Below are 8382 nucleotides of genomic sequence, written 5' to 3' on the forward strand. Positions count from 1 at the left end.
TACACCGGGGGCTCGGGCTGGGGAGAAAACACCATTTTCTTTGCTTTTTGCAACCTCAAAGCAGCAACAAGTTTGTTTTCTGCCGGTGGTCCGGGCTTCAAATGAGACCTTTGGCATCTGAAAGCCATTAAAGTGCACGGTCACAACGGCCCCAGCCATTAGAGAGACAAAACAAAGGCACAGATAATGAAGCCACTCTTGTTCCCATTAAATCAATAGCAGGAACATTCCAGGAACAAACAGCCCCGGGTGTCCCCGGGGATGCTCCCGGGGAGGCGCCCCCAGGAGCTGATTTCCAATGGAAATGCCGGCCCTGGGTTTTACATCACATTTCCCCTCTTTGCTCCTCGGAGCTCTTTAAACCCATGGGAAGAGCTCGAGCGGAGCTGGCTGGGGTTTGGAAGTGCCAGCTCTGGAATTTCGGGATGCTGAGCACTGTGGAGAGCACAGGAGCGAGGGGGGGAAACTTCCCTTGAGGTTTCCAAGGAGAAAAATGGGAATTTCTGCAGAAATCCCAGGTTGGGTGTTGGAGAATTTCAGATTTCTGCTGGGAATTTCAGATTTCTGCTGAGAATTTCAGACTCTCTGTGCTGGCAGGCACTGACAAGAGAACACTGCATTGACCTGAGGCCCTGGGGAAGCTTCCAAAATGGAATGGTGGAACTGGGATTGTGGGTGTGCAGTTTGGATAGAAATGTGTGATATCACAGGGGGGAAACTCAGAGTTTAAGGGTTTAGAATACAGGAATAGATAGAGAGCAAGGTGGAGGTTTTGGGATGGAGGCTGCTCCTTCTTGTTCTTCCTCTTCTTGTTCTTGTTCTTCTCCTTCTTCTCCTTCTCCTCCATGAGTTTGGGTGGTTTTGTGTAACTGGAATAAAAAGTCCCCATTGCAGGACCTGAGTGATTGGTTATATTGGGTTAAATTGAGAATAATTGAGGTGTCATTTCTTGATTGGACAGTTTATCCTTAAAAGGCCTTGTAGAGACAGACATGGCTTCATTTTTAGTGTGTAGAATTTAGTGTATACACATTTTTTCTACACATTTTTAGTGCTGTAGAACTCAGGGTTTGTGAGACTGTGACAGAGATAAGAACCAACAAACACCTGAGTCCCAACAGGAAATAACCTCTCACACATTTAATCCTGACCTTGGCAGAAAAAAGAAGCCAAAACCTGACAGCTGGGATGTCCCTGTCCCCTCATCCACAGCGTCCACCCCCAGGGAATGCTGGCCCAGGGAATCACTCCAAGGTTCAAAGGATTGAACCAGGCAGGAGGAGAGACCTCAGGGAGGGGCTGTAAATTTAGTAAGAGCTTGATAAATGGTCCCACTGCCTTAATTATCCCAGGAGCTGGGATTTTGTGCCTGCCAGGGAAGTGTCTGGTGCTGGGTTTTGACAGTAAGTGCTTGTGCATCCCAAATTACCCATTATAAATTAATAAAGGAAATGGGAGTTAAATGAAAATCATCCCTGTGCTGCACCTAACGGGGCTCCAGGAGAGCTGGAGAGGCATTTTTGACAAGCCTGGAGTGACAGGACACAGGGAATGGCTTCCCATTGCCAGAGGGCAGGGATGGATGGGACATTGGGAAGGAATTCCTGGCTGGGAGGGTGGGGAAGGGCTGGAGTGGAATTCCCAGAGAATTTGCAGCTGTGCTGTCCCTGGAAGTGTCCCAGACCAGCTTGGACAGGGCTTGGAGCAGCCTGGGATGGTGGAAGGTGTCCCTGCCCATGGCAAGAGGTGGAACTAGATAGATTTTAATGTCCCTTCCAACCCAAAGCAGTCTGGAATTCCGTGATTTGCAAGTTCTGGAAGTGCAGAGATGATGAATTCATCTGTCAGCTGAGCCAATGTCGGAGGAAATGTTCCCATGTTTTATAGGAAAATGTTTCAGGAATGAAAACAGTCATTTTCACCCTTTTCCCTTTCTCCTTTTGCACAAAGCAAACTTACAGCCAAGGCTCCTTTCCAAGAATAAATGTTATCTCAGTTTTTAAATTAGAAATTAAAGTCTTGTCAGCCCTGGGAGACAGGGAAGGAAACTTAGATTATAATGCCACAGGAGACTGAAGGCTGGAAGAGAAGGGGGCTTAGTCAAATGGTTTAAAAACACAGTTTTAGGTACTGACAAGCTCTTACAAACACGGGGCCAACGTGATGGCTCATGAAAATTCAGCTTTCTTAGGCTAATGCATCACAGCCAGCAGCAGGGATGGATTAAATCCCAGCCAGGATTTGGGCAAAATGAGGGAAAACCAGCAAAGAGATTTCTACTCCCTTCTACACCCAAGTTTTTGTCATTCTGTGGCGCAGAAGAGAGCTCAGCCACAAACACCCCCCCTTTTATTATTAATATTATTAATATTATTAATAAATAACAACCCAGCCCTGCCATGTGCCGTAGTTTTCTCTTGATGCCTGTGGGCCACGACCTGCAGGCTTTTCTTTTTCCATACTCCCAGTCCCCAAAACGTGCTGCAATCCCAAATTTCATGGCAACAATTCCAGGGAAATCTTGAAGTTCTGCATCCAGTTTGCCCATTTCTGCTGGGGAACAGAGGAGGGCAGCTGGCAGCCTGGTGGGAAAGAGGTTTGTATGGAATTTGCCATGGGAAATGTGGATTATGAGGCAGAAAACTGCAAAGAAAAAGGGAAAATGTCTCTTGATACAGGTTGGTTTTGGTGGTAGGAGAAGGGGGAATGGAAAAGGAGGAAGATTTAGGTGGGATATGGGGATGGGATTCCTGGCTGGGAGGGAGGGGAGGCCCCAGCAGGGCCTGGTGTGCAGGTGTGTGAGCAGCAGATGGAGGTTTGGGCTCCCACACCGTGTCCTACCTGCCACCATCCCAACAGTTTAAAGGGATGGAACTCCTCCATCTGCTCCTGCAGCTCGTGCAGAGCCCGTGCTCTCCAGATTATTGCTTTTAATAAATGAATGCATAAAAAGTGGCTTTGGGAGGCCAGAGCTGACTCTTGATCTCTGCTGACAAATCCCTGTCAATATTTCCTGACAAACCCCGAGATCTCAGGGGGTTCAAAGCAGAGTTTTTATCAGAAAACTGCTTTCTGTGGAATGCACTTTCTCACTTTCTCTCCTGCAGTTCTGCTTTATCCCAGTCGTAAAAATGTGGGATTTGTGTGAGAGTAAAAGTGAAAAGTAGCAGGTGCTTGAGGTTCAGGTGTGAAAAACCCTTCTGTGTGTGCAAACACAGCAGGCAAGTTTGGGAGGGGCTGATTCCAGTGAATCTTTCCTGATCACAGAATCCCAAAAGGATTTGGGTTGGAAGGGACCTTAAATCCCATCCATCCCATGCAGGGCCACCTCCCACTGTCCCAGGGTGTTCCAACCTGCCCCTGGGCACTGCCAGGGATCCAGGGGCAGCCACAGCTGCTCTGGGAATCCCATCCCCATATCCCACCTAAATCTCCCCTCCTTTTCCATTCCCCCTTCTCCCACCACCAAAACCAACCTGTGCCACAACACATTTTTCCTTTCTCTTTGCAGTTTTCCGCCTCATAACCCACATTTCCCATGGCAATTCCATAAAAAACCTCTTTCCCACCAGGTTCCCAGCTGCCCTCTGCTGTTCCCCAGCAGAAATGGGCAAACTGGATGCAGAACTTTAAGATTTCCCTGGATTTATTGCCATCAAACAGCACCAGAGTTTAGCATACATTACCAGCACGGGCTTTAAATCAAAGGAGCATTTCTTAATCCATTATTTATAATGAATCAATTATTAATGGGGATAACTTTTTCTCCCCTAATAAATTATTATAAACTCTGCTGTAACATGCTGTACCAATATGTACTATATAAATTATGGGATGTGGTTCAGGTTATGAGGAATTTAAGCAGCTCCTGAGACGTTTGCTGGCACGGGGCTGGCAGCGTTGCATTTATTGCAGCTTCAAGCAATCAGAGCTCCCCATTGCAGCTCCTTTATTTGCTGGGAGACAGGTCCTTCAATAAATCACCTGGTAAAGATCTGTATTATTTACACAGCAATGGGAATAAATGGGGGGTTTGTATTACTGGAAAGAGGAAACCTTTTTCTTGAAGATTTTCCTGCTTTCTCGTCTTCAGTGCTGAATTTTTTCCTTCTTGTTTCTTGGTGCTTCTACTGGTTTTTTTGTTATTCTCTGTATTTTTAGATCCAGCACTGTGGGTCTGGCTTTGCTGTGGTTTCCCAACACAAACTGGTGGCTGAGGGAGGGGGATTTTGCTGTGGCTCTGGTTTTGGGGTCCTCCCCAGAGCCCTGCAGGACCTGGGCATCTCCTTGTGAGGAGGAGAAGAATCTGCAGAACCACAGTTCAGGAGGATCAATAAATACTAAAGCCTTCAATAAATCCTTCCATAAATCCTTCCATAAATCCCCTGGTAAAGATCTGATGTGAATAAATGTGGGGTTTGTATTACTGGAAAAGAAAATATTTTTCTTGAAGCTTTTTCTGCTTTCTCATCTTCAGTGCTGAATTTTTTTCCTTCTCGTTTCTTGGTGCTTCTACTGATTTTTGATATTTTTTCTGTGTTTTTAGATCCAGCCTGGCCATGGGCACTTCCAGGGATCCAGGGGCAGCCATAGCTTCTCTGGACAACCAGGGCCTCACCACCCTAAGAGGAAATCATAATAATCACAGTGATTATCGTAGAAAAATTCTCCAAAAACAGGCAATGATTCCCAGGTGGGGTCTGGATTTAAGAACAGGGTGTCTGATACCCTGCACTTCAGATCCTGAATGTATCAGGGATAAAGCTTCCCACAGCCCCCACTCAGCCCTGTCACCCCCAATTCCGTCGGAAAACCTGGAATTCTCCCGGCACAGCTCCGTGGGGTGGCAAATTTACCTCTCCAAGAGCCTCATTAATTTCCTGAATAAACACAAAGGCCCAGCCTCTCCCTGGCCTGCATCCACGCATTCCCAGTGTGCCAGGAGCTCTTCCAAAGGCTCCCAGCCCCTGAGGTTCCCGTGCTGGTGGCGGGTACCGCTGGGAGAGCCGCGATCAAAACCCCGCTTTTATCAGCATATCAAAGCACTCAGAGGCTCGTTTCCATTTTAATGCCTCTCTGCGAGTGCTTTTAGCCATTTTTAGTCATTTTGGCTTTAATAACATCGTCTGCATTTAAAGAGCAAGCGAATTCCCTGCTTCCAGCTCGCTTCCTGGGTGGATCCTGACAAGCCAGGGTGATCCATGTGTACAGACCTATGTCCCAGAGAAGCTGTGGTGCCCCTAAAAGTGTCCCAGGCCAGGTTGGACAGGCCTTGGAGCACCCTGGGATAGTGGGAGATGTCCCTGCCCATAGAACGGGGTGAGCTTTAAGTTCCATCCCAAGCCATTCTGGGATTCAGTGATCCATGTAAATCCTGGAGAGAGCTGCAATTCCAGGGTCTCTATGACAACGGTGACAAGCCCAGGCTGGCTGTCACTGCGCTTCCTCCGTGCAGGATCCAGAGTTTCCCATCAGACAGGAAAATGCCGCCTCCACTACTTCACCAGTCCATCTCTGCCGAGTGACCGGCAGGTGGGAGCTGGGAGGAAAACTTCCTCTTTTCCCAGGAATAATGACCTCATCCCTGGAGGTCTGCACAGGAACCGGCTCTGTGCTGCTCAGGGACAGCCACGGTGGCCCAGCTGTCCCCACTGTGACCTCGGCTGGCCGTATCCAGCCCTGTCACAGACGTATTGTACGAAAAATCTTTTTGTTAGGATCTTTTCTCCTGAGAAGCTGAGAGGGTTCAGAAACAAAATGTAACCAATGGTTATCTGCTGCTGTGGAATGCAACGAGTGCATCTGTGATTGGGCTCATGTGGTTGTTTCTAATTAATGGCCAACCAAAGTCTAACTGTCTCAGACTCTCTGGTTAGTCGAAAGATTTTATTATCATTTTATTCTTTTTCTGTTATTTTCAAGCTTTCTGATGAAATCTTTCTTCCATTCTTTTAGTATAGTTTAATACATAATTTTCTTTTCACATATCATAAAATAATAAATCAGCCTTCTGAAACACAGAGTCAAGATTCTCATCTCTTCCCATGTCAAAGTTACCCACAAATTCAACATTTGCTGAGCCTGAGTGAAGAACATTGCCACACAACCCTGGCATGATCCTGCTCAGGTGACAGCCATGGTGGCCCAGCTGTCCCCTCGGTGTGACCTCAGCTGGACATGTCCAACCCCTGCCTCCAAGAGAGCTCCAAGCCTTTCTTCCCTGGATTCATGCCCTGGGGCTGCTGCCGTGCTTCAAGGACCTGCCAGGCTGCTGAGGGACTCCAGAACATTCCAGCTCCAAGAACGCTTCTGGAAAAGCTGCATTCACCACTTCAACCAGTAAGGATTTTGCCACATGCTCCTGCTTTTCCTTGACCTCCTGTGCTGGCCGTGCCCATGTCAGGGGGTCAAACTTGCCGATCCTTTAGGTCCCTTCTCTCAGAACCCAGGAAATTCCCCTGGCTGCCCTGGAGGGCTCGAGACCCTGCCCAGGGGGATCAGAGACCTTGGCAGAGCCCCAGACCCCTGTGCCTTGGATTTAGCCCTTGGAAAAAAAACAATTACCAACCTTTACATGAAGGATTACAAGCCATGACAGTTTAAGCAGAATGATAGTGAATTTATCACAGGGTGGAAAAATAGATTTTTGGGGTTTTTAGAATGGGGGTTCAGGGGTCAAGATGGAGGAATCTGGGCGTGTCCAGCCTTTCTCCTTCTTCTGCTTGGCCTCCATCTCCTGCTGTGATGGTGGCACTTTTGGATTGGTTTAGAGTAGAAGCTCACTGTCTAACACAGGTGATGGGTATTGGGAAGTGATTGTAAATATTGTACAGGTAGTTTTTAGTATAAAAAGATAACACAGCCCCAGGGCAGGCAGAGTGCCTCTGTCTGTCCTGCTGAGCAGACCTCAGCTGGACAGGAGAAAGAATTTTATAGATAAGGAACAATAAACAACCTTGAGACCGAGAACTGAAGAGCTCTGACTCCTTCTTCAAGCGCTGGACTGGGAAAAGAGAATTTCTGACACATCTCAGGGGCACTCTGAGCAGCCAAAGCCCCGAGACCTTCCAATCCCAACCATTCCACAGCGTTTCTTTGTTTTCCACTGGAACGACGGAGCTGATTTTCCATGGCAGGACCCCTGGGATCCCACAGGTGGAAGGGGCCATCCCCCAGCAGCGCTGGAAATCATTAAATTGGAGCGGTTTCGGAGCAGAGCCGTGGGGATGGCGGAGGAGCTCGGCCGATAATGAAAGACACCGGGAACTCAATTTGTTTTCCTTAACGAACAGAAGGTTAAGAGAGGATCCACTGGCAGCCTCTAATTACTTCTGGAATTTAAATGTGATAATAGAGGGCTCCCTGGCCAGGCAGATGAAAGTACACCCAACCCCGTGCCTGCGAGATTAAAATTCAGCCTTGAATTAAAAGCACCTTTTTAGCAGTGCAGGTTATTAAGCACTGAAACAACCGTCGAGAGATCTCCTGATTTGAAGAGGATTTTTTTTTCTTTCCCCCCCCCTTTCCAAACCTAAAGCTTTAATTCAAATAGAAAAATCCCCAGGCATGTTTTACACGGGAGTTCAGACCAGATAATCACGATGGCTTTTTGCCAACCTTATCAAGTATTAATGTGCCATCACCCCGCTGCCCTCCTTCTGTGCTCTGCTCATCAAGCAATAATTTTGTCAGCAAACACAGAGAATTTCTCCAGCGCGGTGTCACCAGAGGTGGCCAGCAATGAGGAGTCCAGGGCCGTGTCCATAAAACACCCTGGACATGGCAGGAACCACCTGTGGGTGACAGCTGAGTGTGTTCAGCAGATCCCTGAGGGGTTTTTCCACCTGGATATTGAAGGGAGGTGCTGGGACAGGGAGGGTTGGTGGCCACGGGGGCAGTTTGGGGACAGGCTCAGCTGGAGCCAGGAACAGGAGCTGGAGGCTGGAGAAGGTGCCACCAAGGTGCCACCACCCTACCAAGCGTCACCGTGATGGAAAGTGCTGCTGTGAGAAGATGCCACCACCACACAAGGAAGGTGCCACCACAATGGAGGGTGCCACCACAATGGAAGGTGCCACCAACCGTGTGAGGCGTCACCACGACAGAAGATGCCACCACCACACAAGGTGCCACCTCTCTGGAAGGTGCCACCAACACTCTCATGACGGAAGGTGCTACCACGATGGGAAGTGCCACCACCGCTCGAGGTGCCACCACCACTCCAGATGCCACCGTAAGGGAAGGTGCCACCACCCCACAAGCTGTCACTGTGACAGAAGGTGCTACTGCCACGCAAGGTGCCCCCGTGAGAAGATGCCACCACCACACAAGGTGCCACCACGATGGCAGGTGCCACCACCATGTGTGGGGTTTAAGCCCAGC

General features: G+C 48.6%; 1 long non-coding RNA gene across 1 annotated transcript; it reads right to left on the minus strand.

Annotated features, from left to right (window-relative positions):
* Positions 1-4036: 4036 nt before the first annotated feature.
* Positions 4037-7601, minus strand: LOC139593446 (uncharacterized). The gene is made up of 2 exons (XR_011680302.1): positions 6956-7601; positions 4037-4622 (listed from the first exon to the last, which is right to left on the minus strand). It is a non-coding gene; the product is annotated as an uncharacterized lncRNA (long non-coding RNA).
* Positions 7602-8382: the final 781 nt, after the last annotated feature.

The sequence above is a fragment of the Agelaius tricolor genome, unplaced genomic scaffold (genome assembly GCF_023055355.1).
Source record: "Agelaius tricolor isolate 1412-34295 unplaced genomic scaffold, bAgeTri1.0.p SCAF_10, whole genome shotgun sequence".
NCBI lineage: Eukaryota > Metazoa > Chordata > Aves > Passeriformes > Icteridae > Agelaius > Agelaius tricolor.